This window comes from Canis aureus, unplaced genomic scaffold (assembly GCF_053574225.1).
Source record: "Canis aureus isolate CA01 unplaced genomic scaffold, VMU_Caureus_v.1.0 ptg000124l_RagTag, whole genome shotgun sequence".
Lineage (NCBI taxonomy): Eukaryota > Metazoa > Chordata > Mammalia > Carnivora > Canidae > Canis > Canis aureus.
In genome coordinates, this window is record NW_027554438.1 from 80,640 (window position 1) to 103,056 (window position 22,417).

At 37.6% G+C, this 22,417-nt stretch overlaps 1 long non-coding RNA gene across 3 annotated transcripts in view; it reads left to right on the forward strand.

The window, feature by feature from the left end:
- Positions 1–22,148, forward strand: part of LOC144309600 (uncharacterized) — a 100,996-nt gene extending 78,848 nt beyond the window's left edge. Inside the window, exons 4-7 of one of the 3 annotated variants that reach the window (XR_013375550.1) lie at positions 7,209–7,364; positions 12,310–12,434; positions 18,667–18,758; positions 19,950–22,148. This is a non-coding gene — a long non-coding RNA (uncharacterized LOC144309600). The remainder of the gene's footprint in view (positions 1–7,208; positions 7,365–12,309; positions 12,435–18,666; positions 18,759–19,949) is intronic. The other 2 variants (XR_013375549.1, XR_013375551.1) reach the window with 2 other exon arrangements.
- Positions 22,149–22,417: the final 269 nt, after the last annotated feature.

The window sequence follows — 22,417 nt, forward strand, 5'->3', positions numbered from 1 at the left end:
CATTTTTAATGCTTCAGTGAAGCATGATAAAGGCTTGAATTTGGGAGATACTTGAGTCAGGGAAAGGAAGAGCATAAGAAAGAGTAAGGAGGTATCTATTTATGACAGTGCTTGCTGAACTAGAAAAAGCACAGCTTGAAGAGTGAGAAAGACCTGCACTTGAACCTACCTTCATCATTGAAAGATTTGAGCCCTTGGCAAATATTTCCTGACTTTCTGCATTTATGAAAGTGAGGGGGACCCTGCCTTGTCTTATCATGGAGATTAGATATAACCTAAAGCACCAGAAGTCATGCTTAAATGTAGAATGTCAGTAAATGATTACTAGTATTACTATTTACTTGATATCACTTAATATCTCTAAAACCCAGACTTCTACAAAATTATAGGTTTGTTATGATGTTACAATGAAGTAGTGTTTGTTGATGATGAATAACCTTTAGATAAACAGTGTTTTCAGAAAAAAAGTGTTTTCCCTACTTGAAAGAAAAATAGCTTTGAGCCTCATTTTTAAAAAAGACTGTTCTTAAAAAAAATAAAAAAAATAAAAATAAAAATAAAAAAGACTGTTCTTATAAACAGTGCAGTTTATTGTTTTATTGAATAAAAGCAAATAAGTGAGAATATTGTCTACTGACATGCTAATAATGAGCATCTTTGATATTTAGCTCTATGGAGTTTTATATTACAGTGGTTAAGAATAGGAGAACTGAGGGGTCAGACAGATAGCTTATTGTATGTATCTGATTAAGTTAATTATCCTCTTTATACCTCAGTTTCTTGATTAGCCACTAAGTGGCTAAGTGGCTAAACCTCCTAAAATATTTGTGAAGATTAAATTAGAAGTTACATACGTAAACTCCTCTGTCGGATGTTTGGGTACCAGTCATTGGGTTGCCAAGGATTTACTAAATAGTGACCAATTTTTTTTTTTTTGCAGCGCAGTGTTCAAAAGGGTGACTTTATAGGCACTAACTTATTTAATGAAAAAAAAAAGAAAAGACAACATCCAAAGATGGGTATTACTTTTATGCCCCATTTGCAGACTTAAGAATGTAGATTGAGAGGTGGGATTTCATTTTTCAAAATCACATAGCCAGGAAGCTAGCTATAGCGCTGAGAATAGAATATTTCCTTATATTCAGTCTTGCATTTTCTGAATCTGTTGTATACTCCTACTAGGGCCTATGCTGGTGTCTCTCTCCCCTCACCCCAACCCAGCAGTGTCTTCCTCATCCCCAGGGTTGTAAGACAGTGTCTGCTTAAGCACAATGCAATGAAGAGCTATAACACAGACTGTGGTTTTATGCAAGAGCTGGATGCTGCTCCCCCCTGTTCTGAGCTCTGGATGGTTCAGTCTGCTGAGGGTTTCAGCTCTAGTTTGGCTCCCCTTCCCATGAATAAGTGGCACTCTCTGACAATTCCTTACCTCCTATTTGCACCAGGACCTGCCCAACTGAGGTGTATATTTCTGGGATGAAGGAATTTTAGTGATGTCCTCTGAGGGTCTTATGTTCCTCCCTTCCACCAACCAGAACAGCCTCAGCCTGTTTCATATGAGCTGATAGGCTGTAGACTTAATTACCACATGAGTAAGGTCATGGGTTTTTTATTGCTGATGGACAGTGTGCAAGCCCTTTTCAAACCAAGCCATAGACAGATATCTTTATTATAAATGATAATAATAATATTAATAAACAGGGTGGAAGGTAAGAGCTGGAAATATCTCATTTGTGAATAGACATGCTCATTTATGGAAAGGCTCTATTTAAAAAAAGAAAGGCTCTATTTCTCATGTGTCAACTCTACATGCCTTTACAGATAAGGACAAGTAGAGGAAACCATGGAATTTGATTTGCTTTACTTTTTTTATTTAAGGACTATTTATTTATTTATTCATTTGAGAGAGGGACAAGGAGAGAAAATCTGAAGCTGACTTTGCACTAAGTACAGAGCTGGATATGGGGCTAAATCTCCTGATCTCATGACCACGAGATCATGACCTGAGCCGAAGCCAAGACTGAGACACTTAGCCAGCTGAGCCACCCAGGAGCCCCTTGTTTGCTTTTCAAATAAATATATGTTTATGCAGCTCACATTCAAAAGTAAGCCTTGGGCAGCCGGGGTTGCTCAGTGGTTTGGCGCTGCCTTCAGCCTGCGGCGTGATCCTGGAGACCCAGGATTGAGTCCCATGTCAACCTCTCTGCATAGAGAGCCTGCTTCTCCCTCTGCCTATGTCTCTGCCTCTCTTTCTCTCGGTGTCTCTCATGAATAAATAAATAAAATCTTTAAAAAAAAGACTTCATGGTACGATCATGTGCCTTATTTCTGACTTTATGATATGCTCTTAATAGAGGAATGATGGATTATTTATATCAAACAAAAAAGAGAACTTGGAATTCCTGTCTTCAGAGAATTTTACACAGAAGGAAACTAAGATCCAGAGAAATTAATAATTTTTTCTGATGTCATGGAGCTTGTTAATGACAGAACAAATATTTCAGAGAGGGAGGCATTGTTCCAAGGTGAATATTTATGGGTTTTTGTTTTTTTTAATTTTTATTTATTTATGATAGTCACAGAGAGAGAGAGAGAGAGAGAGAGAGAGGCAGAGACATAGGCAGAGGGAGAAGCAGGCTCCATGCACTGGGAGCCTGATGTGGGATTCGATACCGGGTCTCCAGGATCGCGCCCTGGGCCAAAGGCAGGCGCCAAACTGCTGCGCCACCCAGGGATCCCTATTTATGGGTTTGAGGTCATCATATGTTAAATTTTGGTTTAGCTGTTTGGCTGTAATGCATTGGCTAAGGATTTGACTTCTCCAGTCCTTGGTTTCTTCACCTCTCATTTGAAGAGAGTGTTCAGGTAACAGAGTGAGGACAGAAGACTGTTCTTGTGATAATTAAACAAATTAACTTTTGAGTACATTTTGTGCAGTTGTGTAGATGTATACAATAGTAGCCATGACTTCTCGGTCTTATGATTCTTATGTAAAAGCTCTTTTAATTATTGATTTTATGTAGAAATCTGGGTTTTCTTTTTTTCAGTTTTATTAAGATATAAGTGATACATAACATTGTGTCAGTTTAAGTTGTGCAACATAATGATTTGATATGGGTATGTATTAAGAAATTGTTGCCGTAGTAAGTTTAGAGAATTTTTGATGCTGCCTCTGATTCCAATGGAAAACACTTAATCAAGTTTTTGAATTACTGTTTATTCCTTGACAAAAGGAATAAATAGTGTGAAATAAATAAGTGTGAAAACTCTTCTTGTTTTAATGAGAACCCTTGCTATTTAGTTATTCAGTGCCCCTTGCAAACATCTAATAAGGAAACATCTACCAATTTGATTTGTATCTGTTCTCTCTCTCCTTCCTATGAATTTAATTTTTCAATCTTTAGATTGTTAAATAGCACATAATACCTTGATTTTGTTTTTTTAGAATATCTTGATTTTGACCTGCAAATAACTAGTTGACATTTATGAATTCCTTCTTAATTAAAGATACTTATAAGTGCTTCTTTTTTTAAGATTTTATTTATTCACGAGAGACAGAGACACAGAGACACAGAGACATGGAGACACAGGCAGGGGGAGAAGCAGGCTCCAAGCAGGGAACCTGATGTGGGACTTGATCCTGGGACTCCAGGATCACACCCTGGGCCGAAGGCAGGCGCTAAGCCACTGAGCCACCCAGGGATCCCCAAGTGCTTATTTATGTTTAGAAGTGAACTAGGAATATTTTCGGACCATTATCTTGCTATACTGAAATAATGTTGACATTTGATTATCATGCTAAACTATTCTGAACACTTTTTAGCCATCAGAAATCTAATGCAAGAGAGCTTGTGCTAACTTTTCAGGACTGACATTTAGAACTAAGATTTACTATTGCTCAGTGGTAGGGATTATACTAAAGGAAAGAAGAGGAGTCATGAAGGGAGTGGAAAGTCTGGCTTGAGGCAAAGTTGTGAAGCAGATCAGGTTAATCATAACCGTTTTCTCAGGTTCCATCAGTCTTTTACCCATACTTTCTTTTTTGGACACCTTCTCTGCAGACACTTTTCTAGTAGGTTCTTAAAGCCATGTTACTCTGGTTATCTGGAGCTGGTTACAGCAATGCCTTCCTCTTTACTATAAAAGGTAAAAGCAATTTCTTCTGCTTTGCCCGTGGAGGGCTGCCCTTCCACAGTAGACTCACCTTCACTTTTCAGGTGATATATTTATTTTAATATTTCCTTCTGCATACTTGCAGCTACTTTTGCTATTAAGTGCAAAACAAAGCAAAGGGATTAACAAGTCACAGCACTTCTGGCGCTACTTGATAGGGATGTCCAGGATTGGTTTTTAATTAATGTATCTAATTTTAAGGGAACACTAGAAAATTTAAATCTGCTTCCTTTTAATTGACTCTTCAGTTTAATTCTTTGATCTCGATGTAAAAATTAAGTGTAATCGTTTTGCCATTTGATGAACTTTCACTTACTTACTGATGACTGCAGTCCCTCCTCAGACTTCTGATCTCGTGTTTATATACCAGCATGTCATTTTTCCTTAGCCAATATGGATCCCAGTTCCTTAATTTGTCTACTTGTCTCCTTTGGGTACACACCAGTTTTTCAGTGTTTTCTAATAGTAAAGTGGCCGTAGACACATTAATGAGGCTCTCAACCTTATGGTATTTGTACAAGAAGATGATGTTTACTTTTTCTTATTGCTGACTCTTATTTTGTGGTTCCTGGTCTTTCTTATCTTTTCCATTGCTTTCCTTTCCTACCAAATCCTCATTCACTTTTTTTGTCATCTTCATGGACCTGAGGAAAATTTGCCTTGAATAATTTTCTTAATGTGTATTTTTTATTTGTGATTGTGCTCCTTGTTAATTTCTTTTTATAAAAATAAGTTATATTTTGTTGAATAAATAAGTGAAATTCCAAAAATACATGAATATTTCATAAGTTTATGAGAGAAAAGTAGTTTTGATTCCTCCCTACTGACTTCCTGTTCTACTCCCTAAACTCTCTTAACAGTTCCCTGTGTATTCTTCTAGGCATTTTCCATGTAAGTTGAGTAAATACCTGGTTATGAAAAAAATCTAACTTTAATTTTTGTACCTGAATTTAATTTCTTTATAGAGCTTCCATTTTCCTGGTTATCTCTGAGTACTGGAAAACTGAATAGTGTCAAGGGCAGATGGTCTGAATCACAATCATGTTTATGTACCAGACCCTACCTTTTCATTCTTTCTGTTTCTTTGTTACCGTGGTCCTACCTGGTCATGTCTTCTTCTACTATTTTGGTTGTTCTTGGGCTTTTGCTACTGAACACCAAAGCCAAAAACTTATTATTATTGTTTTAATTCTGTAGATTCTTTTCTATTATCCTCTTAAGACATGGAGACATTGGCTACTGCCTGAATGGGGATAAATATCAGATAAGAAAAGCAACTATAAGAAAAAAATTAAGTATTTATCTAATATATATGTTAACTGAAAATTCAATAGGAGTTTCCTTGTTAGTATTTAGACTGAGCCTGAAAGATAAGGATAACAAATCATGAAATATCTCTGGCACATTCTCAAGAGACAGATACTGGAATTGTTAAGAGGTGGTCATACTGAACTGTGGACCTCACCCTTACATTCAGTTTATATAAACAGAAAACCAGAAGAGATTAAGAGAATTTACTGAAGAAGGGGAATTTGTAAGTGTAAAGTGTACTTTAGCTTCTATAGGTAAAGTGTTTTTGTACTCTGGCTTCCTTGAAGATTTTCCCTTTGTCTTTGGTTTTCTGTACTTTGAATATAGACCCCTTGAAGTAGTTTTTTTTTTTTTTTTTTTTTTTTTTTTTTTTTGGTGTTCATCTTGCTTGGTCTTGCTTGGTGTTCTCTCAGCTTCCTAGTGTGTGATTTAGTGTATGTCACTAGTTTGGGAATATTATTAGCCATTAATACTTCAAATATTTATTCTGTTTCTTTTTCTCTTTCTTCTTCTTCTAGTATTATCATTATGTATCACAACTTGTGTACTTGTCCTACAGTTCTTGGACATACTAGCCTTTTTAATAATTCCATTCATTTTTCTGTTTGCTTTTCTGTTTAGGAAGTTTCTATTGGTACATCTTTAAGTGCACCAGTCCTCTCGCCAGTGTACTAATGAGTCCATCCATGAATTCCAAAGGCATTCTTTACTTCTCTTATAATGCTTTTTATTTTTAGCATTTTCTTAGAGATTCCATCTCTCTACTAACATTAATCATGTGTTCTTACATTTGTTTATTTTTTCTTTTAGAGCCCTTAGCATATTAATCATAATATTTTAAACTTTCATATCTGATAATTCCAAATTCTGTGTCACATCTAAGCCTAGTTCTTAGGCTTGCTGTGTCTCATCTGTTTTTTTCTTTCCTTAGCGTACCTTATAATTATTGTTTAAAGTGCACATTATATGTCAGTTATTAGGAACTAAGGCTAGTAGGCCTTTAGTGTGAGGTTTTGTATTAATCTGTATAAAGCTGACTGTGTTTAAATGTTTGCTGTAGCTGGAAGTGCCAGAGGTTTCAGTTTTATTTTTTTCTCTCTGTTTTCTTTGGATTTCCCTAAGCACAACTTCTTAAATAGAGTCTGTGTTTTGCACCTCTCTCCATTATAATTCACTGTTATTATATCGAAGCCCTGTTGATGTGGTGGCAAGGTATGGAGTGAAGCAGTCTTCTATAAACTTAATTTGATTAAATAGCATTTTTGTAAATATTTTTATTGTGAGACAGAGAGAGAGCCCAAGTAGGGGAAGAAGGGGGCAGAGGGAGATGGAAACCCCCCCCCCACCGAGATCATGACCTCAGCAGAAGGCAGACACTTAACAATTGAGTCACTCAGGCACCCCTCATTTAATAAAATGAAAAAAAAATAAAATATCTCATTCATTAAATAAAAAATCTCATTTTTATTAATGGACTTGAGTCCCTTGGCTGTGGCCTTTAGAACCATTTCTTTAAAAAAAAGCATTTCTTAGCCTTTTTTTGTAAGACGAGGCTAGAGAGGCCTAGGGTTAACTAACTGCCTTTCCCTCAGATTCTCTAGGGTTCTAATAATTTCCTCTGGAGGGAAGACCTTTGTTATGGGAAGTACCTGGGCATATTTCAACAAAATGGTAACATCCTCTCCTAGCCCAAAGCATGAGAGGATTTTTCTTTGATCTCCAAGGTGAGAACCTACTAGAATTCCTGGAGATAAAACCCATGAAAATGCGGTGGATCATCTGAGACTTGGCTCCTCACTCAAGCTAGTCCAATTCAGCCTCCAGCAATTCACTGAGGTTATCATTTATGTATTTCTACCACATAAACGGCTTCTGTTCAGGTATGGACATCTCAGCTGTAATTCTCTGTATTTGCCTATCTCTCTAGATTTTGAGGTGGTGGTTTGTCCTATAATCTCCATTCTTTGATTGATCTAAAAAAATCATTGATTTTCAGTTTGTAGAACTTTGCTCTTGTGTGGATGACAGTGACAGCTTCCCAGCTCTTTACATATTGGAAGCTGCAATGGAAGTGTCTTCTCATTTTCTTTTAAGACTCTTCATGACAGCATGGAAATCCCCCACTCTGGGAGCTCCATGTCCCTGCTCCTCTCCAGACTTACTGCTCTCTAATGTTGCCATACAGCTGTCATCTCAGCACTTGGGGCTTCCTTCCTTGTTTTCTGGATTCACTCCAACATATTTTTGGTTTACAACTTCATTTTGCTACAGTTTATTCTCATAGCTCCATGAAGGAGGGAATATGGGAAATAGATTTTGAGTATCAGAAAATGTCTTCTAGCACCCAGTGTTACTGATAAGAAATTTGTACCAATCTTATTTTGTTCTGAAAGTTTACATTTCTTTTTTGTTTTTTGAAAGTTTACATTTCTGCCTGGGAACAGGGCACTTGTGTGTGGTATGTATGTGTCTGTGATATGTAAGTGTGTGTATGAGGGATTGAGGACAGAGTTGAGAGTTGATTGTTTTGTATATAAAAATTTTCAGGGACCCCTGGGTGGTGCAGCAGTTTAGCGCCTGCCTTTGGCTCAGGGCACGATCCTGGAGACCCGGGATCAAATCCCATGTCGGGCTCCCGGTGCATGGAGCCTGCTTCTCCCTCTGCCTGTGTCTCTGCCTCTGTCTCTCTCTCTCTGTGTGTGACTATCGTAAATAAATAAAAAAAAATAAAAAATTCAACTACTTTGTTTATTTTCAGTGCCATATCTCTTTCCTATCCTTTCCAGGGCCAGACATTTCCAAGTACCACATGTCTCTAGTTGTATGAGTTTAATAGTCTCCCATCTCAACTTAGCCTGCTTTAGTGCATCTTGTAGCCATCTGAACCCATATGTCCAGATGGATTACAAATTTCTATATACCAAGATATTGATAATTATACATTTTCGTGACAAAAATTTAAAGCATTTTTACTGTCTTTAAAAAAATTACAAAAAAATAAAAAACAAATAAAATAAATAAAAAATAAAATAAAATAAAATAAATAAGTAAAATAAATAAATAAAATAATAAAACAAAACAAAACAAAATTTACAGGGCAGCCCTTGTGGCTCAGCGGCTTAGGGCCACCTGCAGTCCAAGGTATGATCCTGGAGACCCGGGATCGAGTCCCACATCAGGCTTCCTGCATGGAGCTTGTTTCTCATGTTAACATGACTTCCTGATATCAGTAATTGTGATTTTAATGCACAAGGCTCTGGGAAGAGCACTTATTGTCTGAGAACAACAGAGTTTCCCAGCTTTTCCAATACTTCCATTGGTATTTTTTGTGTGTCTTCAATGATATTATTTGTTTTGAGTGTGAGTAAAAAATATTTAATGTTCCAGTAGACTACTTTGGCTGGGGTGGTATATCATGTAAGCCAGCCTCAGATTTTTCCTTCCTCAGTCAAGTGGCGGTGGTATTCATAAGTGGTATTACTGAAAGAAGAAGTGATAGCACAGCAGGAACAGGGAGGAACCATATATTCATAAAACTTACCTGTGGCTTTGGTTCCTGCTAGAGTACAGTCTTAAATATGTCATTTTCACATGCCAATTTCATGGCTTCCTAGGTTAGATAATACCCAGTTCATGATGAATACTCACATTTCATGTTACTTGGTATCTCAGAGTTAAGTCTCAGTCTCTACCAAGTAGACTAGTAGCAAGAGAACAACTACTTTGTAAAAGAGAATCTATATCCTACAAATGGTATAGCATATCTCTAGAATCCTAGAGGTCTCTCTGTGACTCTTTAGTTAGGGTTTGTTGTTGGGTCCATGCAATAGTCTGTTTTGCCAAAGATCTTTGGATGAATAATAGATCCTTTGGATCCCCACTCTAGTTTCTGGATTATGAAGCTGCTTGAACTGCAGACTGGGTTAACTGGAATATCTTACTGTAATCTGGCTTACAAATTGTTGGCAGCCTTACAAATTATTTAATGAGTTGAGACAAGGAACACTCAATTTTTTTTCTTATAAAATCCAAAAAGGCCACCAAAAGTTCTATCTCTATTTTTATGATCAGGAAGCAAAGTATAGCACCTTGTATTTCACTTTGGAGGGGTATCTTTTTTTTTTAAGATTTTATTTATTTATTCGTGACAGACACACAGAGAGAGAGAGAGCCAGAGAGAGAGAAAGAGAGAGAGAGAGAGAGGCAGAAACACAGGCAGAGGGAGAAGCAGGCTCCATGCAGGGAGCTTGATGTGGGACTCAATCCCGGAACTCCAGGATCACGCCCTGGGCCAAAGGCAGACACTAAACAATTGCACCACCTGAGCGTCCCTGGAGGAGATATCTTGGTATGTCTTGAACTCCCTAAAACTTCAAAGAGTTGGGAGGACATTAGGTTTTCCTGGGAATTATCTCTTCATGTGTTTATGGTTCTATTACCTCATCATATGGGGGATCAATATGATAGCCTATGGAATGGTGAGATGATACAAGTATTAACAGAGTGAAGAGTTGTAGAGGAATAATGGTGACCTAAACTGTCCCTGCTGGCTGAAGGTAAATATTTGTGTGAGGTGTGTGTGTGTGTGCATGCATGAGTGTGTGTGTGTGTGTATGAGAGAGAGAGAATTGGAGCATATGAAGTATCAAAGGCCACATTGCCCTGTTCGATTAAAGAGCCTACATATGGATCAGCAACTATAATTCAGTCACCACATTGTTAGGGTAACAATAATCTATTGATTTTTCTAAGGCCAGTTACCTGGGCCAAACAGACCAGTTAAAGGAGGATCGAGGAGGATTTACAACTCTAGAATTTTTCAAGTATTCAGTGCAGGCACTAATGTGTGAAATCCCCTTAAAAATGAAGAATTGATTTTGACTTACTATTTTGGCAGAGAGGAGTTATCCCTGAAGCTTTCATTTTGCTGTCTCTGTCATAACATCCTTTATAGTTTAGGGGGCCAATGTTGTGATTTTGTCTGTAATAGTATGTTTATTCCAACTGAGCACTCTGGGAAAGAGGAGATAACCACAAGCATGTTTTTAGATGCACTGAGCCTCTGTTGAGATAGAATTGAGCCAAAGATCCAGTTATAATTCTACCCGTAAGTACATCTTCTCTAATTCTTAGACCATTGACATTCCAGGCCCTTGGGAGTTTATGTCATCTCAGTCAGTATCCAATCACTATTGGAAGGTTTGGATAGTTCCTTTTCTCAACATATAGCTATATTAACATTTTCCAGAGTTACAGAACCAGTAGGATTGATGGATAGATCTGTAGGTAGGTAGGTAGGTAGGTAGGTAGATAGATTAGATAGATAGATAGATAGATAGATAGATAGATAGATAGATAGATAGATAGATAGATAGATAGATAGATGATAGATAGGAGATTTGTTATGAAAATTGGTTCACACAATTTTAGCAGTTGAGATATGCCACAATCTGCTATCTGCAACCTGGAGAACCAAGAGAGCCAATGGTATTATTCAGTTTTAAGTCCAAAGTTCTGAGAACCAGGGTTGCTGATGGTATAACTCTTAGTATGAAGATGAAGGCCTGAGAACCAGGGATACATTGGTCTGAGTCCTAGAGTTTGAAAGCCTGAGAACCAGGAGCTTCAGTGTCCAGGAGCAGGAGAAGATGAATGATGTGTCAACTCTAGAAAAGAGTGGAAGAATTCAGCCTTCCTCTGCCTTTTTTGGTTTTGTTTGGTCCCTCAACAGATTGGATAGTACCTGACCACATTGGTGAAGTTGGCTCTTGTTTGCTCATTTGACTGATTCAGATGTTCAACTCTTCTGGATACACTCTCAGAGATACACCCAGAAATAATATTTCACCTACACCTAAACATCTGTTAGTTTAGTGAAGTTGACACGTAAAATTGACCACTGCATTCTGATAAATGTCCCTAGTCTCTTTGGAGTAGGCTTCTTGGAATCTTCTGGGAAAATTTATAGTTGTGATATTATTACAAGATCCTCCTACATCTACCTAGTCTTATCTTCATTCAGGGATTATAGGTATGTTTATTGACTCAGGCCTGGAAATTGGATGAGAAGCCTTAACTCCTCCTTTATGTTGACTCAAGTGAGGCTTTTGTTCATCAGATGTAGAAGGGTTTTATTCATATTATACAAATTGAGTAGAACCTTAGTTCTGTTCCTCTGTCTCAGCCCTTCATCCATTAGCTCATATTAAAGGGTTTGCAGGTCAAATCATTTTGATAATCACTCTGGTCCTGCTGTCCATCAGGGCTGTCTTGCCTGTCTTGCCCTTCCTGGTTAATTGATGCTCTATTTTGGCTCACCAAAATCAGGGACACTGGTTAAATAGCACTTCCAATCTGGAAATATAGCCACTAAGGGAGCAACAGAGCTTTACAGGAAGGTGTGCTTCAATCTTCCTTGACAGGATATTGACTGAAACAATATATTTCTCAGTGTTTTGGTATAGGAAGAATACTCTAAGCCCTCTTAGGAGATCTAGTTAGGAGAATGTTATACATGATCAATCTATCCCAGTATTTTTACTTTCTTCAATCTTGGGATTTTCATATCTATAAATTCATCCTGGTTTATAATTTTGTTCCTTCCTCCATGGTCTTAGAATCCATTTCCATGATATCCCCATTAGCTAACCACCAAGTAAAAATAACAACAAAATATTTTAGTTATTTTGGTGTGTAAGCTGCTCACTTTCTAAATTTCATTTTGTACCATCCTTACAATGACATGTTTGGATTTTAGTTGTTGATCTTGAGACATTGAAAGATGAAAGGAGTACAGCATGACAAGACTTGTCATTCTCTTGAAAGGTATCCTGCTCAGGTGAAGCCATTAAAGGATCTCTGGTCTAGCAAGTCTCTACTCATCAGACAGGGAAGGAGGAACTTCTGCTGACCAGGGTGGCACTTAGGAATCTGAGGATACTCAAAGTTATGTGAGTCTACTCAAATGTATCTGTTCAAATCATCAGGCTACCATTCGTTCCCAATCAATGTCCTAAATTTTCCAGAAGGACCTGATGAGGTTAAGGATTGACTTATCTTCATCATAACTTGAGCTGGAAATTTAAAATATTGAACCAGTTATTTCCCTTTTCATTGGCCTCAATAATAATTGACAGTCTCATCAACTTTATATTCTTCTTTTTTATGATATTATTTTGTGTAGAGACACTTGGGCTGTCAAAGCATTGACTCCAAAAGGTTCTTTTTTGCAGGTGACCAGAGCTGATGATTTAAATAACTATTTTATCAATACAGACCATGGATTTTCCTGGTCCCACCATTTAGTTTCAGTAGGAGCCTTTCTCTACTGAAAATTATTTACATCAGATACAAAATCCTAAATTGCTGTTTTTTTAATCCTCCTTTGCAGAGGGCAAAATCTAGCTTGTTGAACAAAGAGAATTACTATAAACTATACAGGGTCCATAAATATTAGAAGGGTTAAATAACCATATTCTAGGATGCGCTTCCAGAAATAATTCCCAAAACCACAATGCAGAATTGGTTGCCAGTGTAGCTGGTGTCACTGACAAAATTAAGAAACTGCCCTCAAGTTGGGAAGTTGTCACTATAGTTACTGGCTCCAGAACCATGCTGCAGCTGGTATGGCCCACCACAGGAAAAGGAGTGTTTCATTCCATGATTCTCTTCTCACTTTCTCAGTTCTTGAATTCAAGGGGAAAAAAAGCCAGACATTAATTAGTGGAATCTAAATCACACTGGAACTCTGCCTGCAAGTTCATCTGGGAAATGTAGTTTCTGTTTATCTGGTGTCTATAGTACACAAGAGGAGGATCTATATAGTTTCTAACAGTTTTTCTCCGTATACACAAATGCATTAGCACACATGTGTATACACATGCATACACACATGTCAGTAGAATTACTTTTTGGCATCCACTGCTCATACATCAAGAGCCATCATTTTTTTATTAGTAATAAAGGTGGTGTTTATTTTTTAATAATAAATTTATTTTTTATTGGTGTTCAATTTGCCAACATACAGAATAACACCCAGTGCTCATCCTGTCAAGTGCCCGCCTCAGTGTCCATCACCCATTCACCCCCACCCCCTGCCCTCCCCTTCCACCACCCTTAGTTCATTTCCCAGAGTTAGGAGTCTTCATGTTCTGTCTCCCTTTCTGATATTTCCTACCCATTTCTTCTCCCTTCCCTTCTATTCCCTTTCACTATTATTTATATTACCCAAATGAATGAGACCATATGATGTTTGTCCTTCTCCAATTGACTTATTTCACTCAGCATAATACCCTCCAGTTCCACCCACATTGAAGCAAATGGTATTTGTCATTTCTAATGAGCCATCATTTTTTAATCATATAGTTTGGCTCATGTGAAAATAAAGAAGAATCCAGCCCCTAGTCCACGTGGGCTAATGGAATAATTTTGTTTGGGAAGAGTGCTCTTCATGCTGCCTAAGGCAGAAGCTCAGAGCAGATGAGTCCTAACAGACATCTGCCAGGACATTTACTCAGGGATTCTTTTTTTTAAGATTTTATTTATTCATGAGAGACACACATACAGAGAGAGAGGCAGAGACTCGGGGAGAGGGAGAGGCAGGCTCCATGCAGGGAGCCTGACGTGAGACTCGATCCCAGGTATCCAGGATTACACCCCAGGTAGAAGTTGGCGCTAAACTGCTGAGCCACCCAGACTGCCCTACTCAGGGATTCTGCAGTAGAGTGGTCCATCAGGTCAAGCTCTGGGTGTCTATCTACCACCCCCATCACCCATTCCTCACCCAGGCAGTATATGTCACATATTTATTTTAGGACCAAAGATGTGTGGGTGAAAACTCAAGTAGAAAGAAAAACTCTTGGGCAGCCCAGATGGCTTGGTGGTTTAGCACCGTCTTTGGCCCAGGATGTGATCTTGGAGACCTGGGATCAAATGCCACGTCAGGCTTCCTGCATGGAGCCTGCTTCTCCCTCTGCCTCTCTCTCTCTCTCTCTCTCTCTCAATTGAATAAATAAAATCTTAGAAAGAAAGGAAGAAAAGCTCTCACCATTGTTTATTCCAACGTCCTGGTGGCACGAGATAGCCAGGTTCAAAAGACCACTAGATACTCTGTCTGGTCATGGATCAAGCGGTAACAAACTCAACAAAAGGAACTGATTTAATAGAAATATCAGTACAGGGAATTAAAATAGATATCATGTATATCCTAAGACTTATAAGCAAAAATCACAAATAAGAAATTAGATAAAGAATTTATGAAACAAGAATAGATAGTAACAGCAAAAATTAAAGAATATGAATATAAGAAATACAGTATAATGATTAACATTGAACTCTGACTCCATTTCCAAAACAACACCACAAAACAGTTGAAGAAGAAATTAATGAGCTGGAAATGTGAGAAATGGCATAAAATGACACATGGCAAAAAGGGTTAAGCAAAAATTTAAAGGGGAGACATGGATGATAGCATTATGAGTTCTAACATCTATCAGAAAGAGTGCCAGATGGAGAAAATAGTGAGATTGTATGTGACGTTCAGGGAAAAGAAAAGATAGAACATTTCCAGAAATAAAGATTTGGTGAAAATCCCCAAATCCTGACTGGGATGTATTCAGAGCATATACATATATTCCTGGCTACCTGGTAGAGAGATTTTAGAGGGTGAAGGATGAAGGGGAAAGTCCTAAAGTTTCTGTAAAGACAACAGATTACTTACAAAGGAAAGAAAGTCTTCTTGATATTAATCTTAGTAGCAATTTCAGGTTGTAGAAGTGGATAAAAATCAAAGATGAAGAATGGAGAATAGAAGAAAAAGTTAAAGTTAGAAATAAATAGATCTCAAATTCTAAGAATAAAATAAAGGAAATGAAGAGAAAAATAAAGATTATACAAGTAAACGAAATAGTTTAATAACAGATTACTAAAGATATAGGAAAGATAACTATTACAATGTAAATCAAAAAAAAAGTCACATGAGGTAATATGCAGTAAACAATCTTGAGTTAAGGAAAACAAAACAAAACTGATTTTCAATCTGGATAGAAAATACCTTCACCACAGGAAAGTAGAGTGAGAAAGAGGAAAGGAGAGCACAGTTGACTATAGGTGGGGAATTTGTGTCTTAAAATCTTGAGGTGTGTTTCCTATTAGAATTTCATGGAGTCAAAATCAAGATACTGACTCTAATATAATATCCTGAAACTCCATCTGATTACTTTAAGAGCAAGAACCTATAGGCACTATAATTGTCTATACTTAAAATTTCGGGGGTATTTTTTTTTATTTCAAACAGGTGGTAATTGGGTATGTTATTTTTTTAAAGATTTATTCATTGGGACACTTCGGTGGCTGAGCAGCTAAGCATCTGCCTTCTGGCCCATGGCGTGATCCTGGAGTCCGAGGATGGAGTCCCACATCAGGCTTCCTGCATGGAGCCTGCTTCTCTGTCTGCCTGTGTCTCTGCCTCTCTCTGTGTGTGTCTCTCATAACAAATATATTTTTTTAAATATTTTATTTATTTATTTGAGAGATAGCGAGGGGGAGCAAAGGAGGGAAGAAAGGGAGAAGCAGGCTCCCCACTAAGCAGGGAGCCCGACATGGGGCTTGATCCCAGGACCCTAGGATCCCAACCCAAGGGCAGACACTTATCCAACTGAGCCACCCAGGTGCCCCTGGGTGTGATATTCTTGCATGGCCCATACATGCAGCACTTAACATCACCTCTAAACATTTCCCACACAGATAGAATATTACAGTATTATAGGAAGTTGGAGAAAATCACAAGTACTCATAGAATTTAAAGGTTGTTCAGAGATCCAGGATAAGGGATGTTGCTTCTCCACTGAGTATAATAGCATTTTAGATGGAGTTATCTCTAAAAGAGGCACTAGAGCAATATGCTTTGTGTTTCTTGCTCTAAAAATGGTTTAACATTGTTTTCATTTACTTTAAAAAATAAAAGATAAAGAAAGGAAAGCAAGCACTGGGAAATGCCTCTTTAAGGCTGTGGTTCAAATCAATAAAGCATCTCTATAGATAGCGAATACCATTTTTCCATCATTGATCTTTCTATTTGGAGATAACATTCTTGAAGATTAAATTGCAATAGTAAGCAGGTGTTACTGCAGATTTCGATAAACAACTGAAAACCTTCTCTATGCCTGCTTCTCTGAGATTCCACTTCCATTATCTTAAGAAATGCATAAAATAACATATGATAAAATCCAACACAGAGGCCACTCATTCTGGACTTGAATGCCATAAAACTAAGCAGATAAATAGTTTCAGTAAAATGTGTTATAAACTAGGTAAACCTAATTAAATTACTTCTCCAGTTCAAAATGATGATTGATCTGTGGTGGGATTACACATGGGTATGAAGCTCCCACCTGGGTATGTTCATGTTTTATGGTCTTTTAGACTTGGAAGCAAATGTTATTATATCTACTTTCCATAGCTTTCCCCTAATGTTAATGGATTGAGAAATGAAACATGCTTTCTTAACTTCTCTTGGGCTTTATGACTATGACTAGGCAACCAGCAATAGAAAACAGTGAGAAACAAATGGCAAAATCTCAAAATCAAGTCCTTTCTTAAGGTCAGCTATGGTGTATACACTGCCCTGCAGCTAATAATAATAATAATAATAATAATAATAATAAAAGAAGAAATAAAGACGTGTAACCTTATTGCTCTAAACTCTTTCCTCTGCTCTCCTTTCCTCTAGTCCTGTGTTCTTAAGAGATAGGTGACTGTTAATGTTAATCTTTTAGCAAGTACAAACATGAAGACTAACATTAGCATGAACTAATTTACTTGAATGTGACTTCCTTAAGGAGAGGGAATGTATCCTATTGGTATTTTGAACCTCCAGATGGAGAACAATGCTACCTTACATTAGTTGCTCAAGAACAAAATAATGCCATTTCACATATATTTGTAGCACACATCATACAGTTCTGCCAACTGTTCTGTCATGGAAAAGATAAAAAGTAGTGTCATGAACACAGAACTCTGGACCTTCCACAAAACATATGAGTCTTGGGATTGTATCCTGATCATTCCACATTGCTCTTTTGTAGAGGGTAGATATATCCATTTTTATCACTGGGTGTTGAAACATCTTGATTTTCAGGTGATACTGAGCAAGGGCAGGGAGAGATAGAGGGAGGGCCATGAAATCAGGCTTACAGAAATCACAAGGGTGCCGAGATGTAAAAAAACAGAGATAAGAAAATAGACCAGACCACAGGGTCCCAGAGGTGAGGGAGTATTTTTCTTTGGCAGCTATAATGCAATCAGAGAAAGTCACCAGACCACAAAGAAGTAAGTCATTAAGGGTGTTATCAATAGTCCTTGCTCAAACCAAGACTGCACAAGAATCTCAAGGCCACAAACTCCCTGGCCAAGTTTTCAGTAAAAGACCAGCCTGAAGAGCCCTCAGTGGCAACCCTGTTAGGGGTATCTGAGAGCTTTTTCTGTATCCTTGCTTAATAAACTTCTATCGCTTTACTCACTCTCCTTTGTCCATGAGCTTGTCTCTGTGAGACAAGTACCTCACTCTCGCACTTCAATATAAGAAACCAGAAAGATTTGTATGGGAAACAGTAATATGAGACTATAAAGTATCTAGCAGGGACATTTTGTTATTATTTTATTTTTAGCATTTTTTACTTTGGGAATTAATAAACGAAACAGTTTTTCCCCCCCCCAGGAGAATTAATGGCTCATTACAGGCAGTGTAGTGAGTGAAAAAAAAAACAAAACAGGAGACACTTAGAAGCAATTAGTATTTACTGAATTACCTGCTATATGGCAAACTTTTGCTAAACTTTGGCTATCCTGATGTGAGTAAGACAGATATGGTCCCTGTCCTCACTGAGTTGACATTTTAGGCAATAGGCAACATGCCAGCTGACTAAACAAACTAAACAAACAACCAAGTAAACAGGTATTTTCAGTGCTTCATAGGAAAGGAACAACCAGAGCATATTTATATATTATAAATTGAAATACACAGTTATGTATTATATGCTTAACAACATATATAATATAATATATATGTGGGATCCATTTAAAATTGTGTTCGAAAAAATTCCCTAAAACTGTATCATTCCATGCTATCTCCTAATACTGCTAGAAACTTCTTGAAGTTTCTATGATTTTTTTGGTCTCCAACAGTGTGAAACCTCCCTTGACCTGTGAGCCAGCCTTCAGAAGAAGAGGCAGCTGGGAATCATTGCCCTGGGGATGCTCTGGGATCCAGAACAGGGGTAAGTATCTGCCAGACCTGCGGCAACCTTGCTGTCTGCATTGGCTAAAGCCACTTAAATTATTCACAGTACCTGCAGCCTTCTCATTGTTATCACAACTCATTGAATTCTCTCCCAAGAGAGAAGTGATGTCTTCTCCAAATACCTTGAGGCAATTTTCAATCAAAAAGTGTACAAGAGAAACCTGTAATGAAAAGGACCACAAAGGGGTGCTCTTTTTCATATGGCATAGCTATAAGTCACATTTTGTTTATAAATCTTGGATCTAACCAATAATGTGAAAGACTTCTAAGAAGAATGCAGAGTTGATAAAAAAAATATACAGAAATCAGAGTTCCCAAATAAAAAATAACATAGAGTGATACTTTCTGTTGTACTTTGGGTATAAATTTTAAAATACTACTAGTCAGTGGGCTAAAGTTCTAATTTGTGGCCTAGTTTAATAGCTAACATTGTGATACCAATGGTTACACCATTAAAACTAAGATAGTTTTCAAGGTAACCTAATTTATTAAACTTTACTTATTTTTTAAAAATTTGTTTCCAGTATATATTGGATTATAACTTCTGTATAATATCTAATTAAAATGTATAAAGCATAGAGAAAAACTTATGAAATCCATTTCTTAAATGAGGAAGTATCTTAGTGGAATTTGGAGATTCCTGAGGGTTTCTTTGTATTTGTTTTTTGTTTTTTGTTTTTTTTTTTTGAGGAAAAACTCACATGGCTGGAGAGAAAACATGTCTGTCTGTATAACTGCAGTCCCTCCTCATGTCTTCCTTTGTCTAATGCTGTCTCTCGGCATGTGCTTGGGGAAAAGCTGTCATCTTATTAGACATGTGTGGCTCCATTAGGATGTTCTGGAATATTCTACTAGTTTCTGTCTGATGTAACAGAGGCAAAACAGTAGCCATGTATTTTTCTAAATGAGCCACAACTTACAGAGGAAGGTCAATGTGTTTGGAGCCATGGGTGCTCATAGTGCCCGATCCACCTAGGATGTGCCAGTACTGACCAGAGGACCTAGATGTTGTTACCATTGTGTTATCAGGAATCCATGGCTTTGCCCAAGGTTACAAGCTCCCCCACCCCTCAAAGATCAGACTGAGAGTTTAACCTTGACTTGTCAAACTCCAGAGCCCAGGTTCTTTTCAATCATATCACACCACTCTTCTCTCTCGTTTATTTAGGTAGTCTAGTATTGAATCTCCTGGATGGGAAGAAAGCGACTCAACTGCTCTGCGTTTCACACTTTAACAACACCCCTTCCCATATTCCACCAGAGTAGGATAACGAACTCTGCCATTCCAAGGAAGCCTATGAAGTTGTGCACTTTTCAGAACTGATCCATCCAGTTTACTACTACACATTTCAGATTCAAAGCATGGATTCTAAACCTCAGGGGACACAAATGAGAGCGCTCTTACCTTTTTTATAAAGTTGTCTATCAATTCAAAGCTGGAGGAATTAGGTGGACAAAGAATGCATGGGGCTACACTCTCTGATAAATTATAAGCTGTCATCTGATTGGATGAAGATTGTTGCTCAATGTTGTATAACCCTCCAAAAAGGTATCACAAGAGAACAACATTCGCTTTTGGCAGCTGGGCTAGAAGCCTAAAGTCAGAAAGATGCACTTTTGAATAAGGCAAGTCATTGCACTTAGGAAGCTGGAAGTATAGAGATGTAGAACGGAGAACATCTTTCTAGATCTAGTTCACAACCTGCTATAGCAGAGTTCGAGGCATGAATGTATACGAAAATGTTTCACTGAATTCGATTTCTGAGCTAATCCACTCTGGTTAAATGTTTGACAAACGTAAGGTTACACCACGGGCTGTTGATGCTCTAGGATCTCCCTTAGGCCAGTGAGTTTTGTCTACCAGTTTCATATATTCAGAAGGTGTACAATGGCTAAGGATTCTACATTAATAAGGTCAGGCAAAGAGCAATAATAGCCATAAGGCATGCCTGTATTCTGAAACATTCCTCCATGGGTCTGAAGAATTGAAACTCTTTGGCTTTGATTGTTACTTTAGTGGACAAAGTGGCAAATGTAAACCAATCTTTTCCTAAAAGTATATTGCCTGTATTTCTGAGACATGACCAGAGTAGAGAAATTATTGCATCATTACCTCTGGGCTGCATTTATTTTCTCCTCCTCAGTCACTTCATCAAAAACACCAAGCCACTTATCATAGAGGTCGGATAAAAGTAAACTTCCTTGGATATTTAGAAGAAAATACTATGTAGATTAAAAATACACGCACGCACACACACACACACACACACACACACACACATATTGGAAATATTACAGAGAAAACACTTAGTTGAAAACTTCAGTTAAGTCCCTACTTCCTTCATAGATACCCAAACTGTGACCCACACGGAGCTCAGCTCTGACTCTCCATTGACGTGCACATGAGAAAGCAGGTGTGTGGATTTTCTCCAACAAAAACGAAAGCATCAAAGCAGAGCCTAGGCTTTAGTGGAAATGAAGACAAAGCTCCGTTCTAGCATATGGCACTTACTCTTTTGTGCGCTTTTTTGCAAACTACTAAAAAAACTACTCTCATAATTGCATCATTCTTCCTTTCAATCACTGTATCAGATAGTCTAATGGCAAACTCATGATGGTCCTGAGGATATATTCATTTCTAGTGTAGGCCAATTCTCCAGATAGTTTGACATGATACTATTCAGGCCAAGGTTGCAGAGTCTGATTCTCCACAAAGATTAGTCAACTTTAGGAAGGGAAAACTTTAGAAATGTCTAAGAACTCTACATACTCTTGGTCACCATCTTCCTAGTCTGTGATTATAACACAGAAATAGAAAAGACCCTACTAAGTCTTGCTAGAAACGTCAATTCCATGTGTGCAGCTTAAAGAGGGCACACTTACCATGCTATTCAAGTACTTAATGTATCATCATTCTTTCCTCTTTCTCTTGTTGTCTATACATATATTTACTGGTGTGTTTTACTATAGCCCAGTGTAGTAGTGGTCAGGGACTATTGGTATCTATCATAGAGTTGAACAGTAATGGGGGACAAGGAAGGACCAAATATGACCTTGATTCTAAGGGTGTCCTCATTACTGCCTTAACATAGTTTTGTTCAGAGCTGTTAGCAAGTGCCAAGGTAGATGGATTAAATTGTTTGTTCTAGTTCTCACTTCTTTCTCCATTTCCCTTTTAGGAATAGAACTGGATATCTGTGAATTAGCTGTATAATTTCAAAAATCTATTTTTTGAGTCAATGTATTGAATTTTAAGAATCGAAACTATTTTTGTCTGTTGTGCCTACTCCAAAAGTTAGATTTATCAAAAGAGGCATGTAGCTAGAGCTGGTTACCGTGTCGTTATAACCTTGGATGGTGGGATAGACATCTCAAATATTAATAAAAGGATGCTTAGGATGTGGTGAAAGCAGACACAAGTGGCAAAATCCTTCCTCCCTGACTTATAAAGTAAAAGGCATTAAGAGACAGGAGAAAATGATGCTTAAGAATGATTGCCTCACTGAGCCTTTTTGGATTCCTCATAAAGTAAACACTTGCTTACTATTGTAATCTTCTATGTCTATTCTCAAATGTTTCATATGATTTTTCTTTTGGAAACTGCCTGCATTAGGAGGGCGGTGAGGATGTCATCAA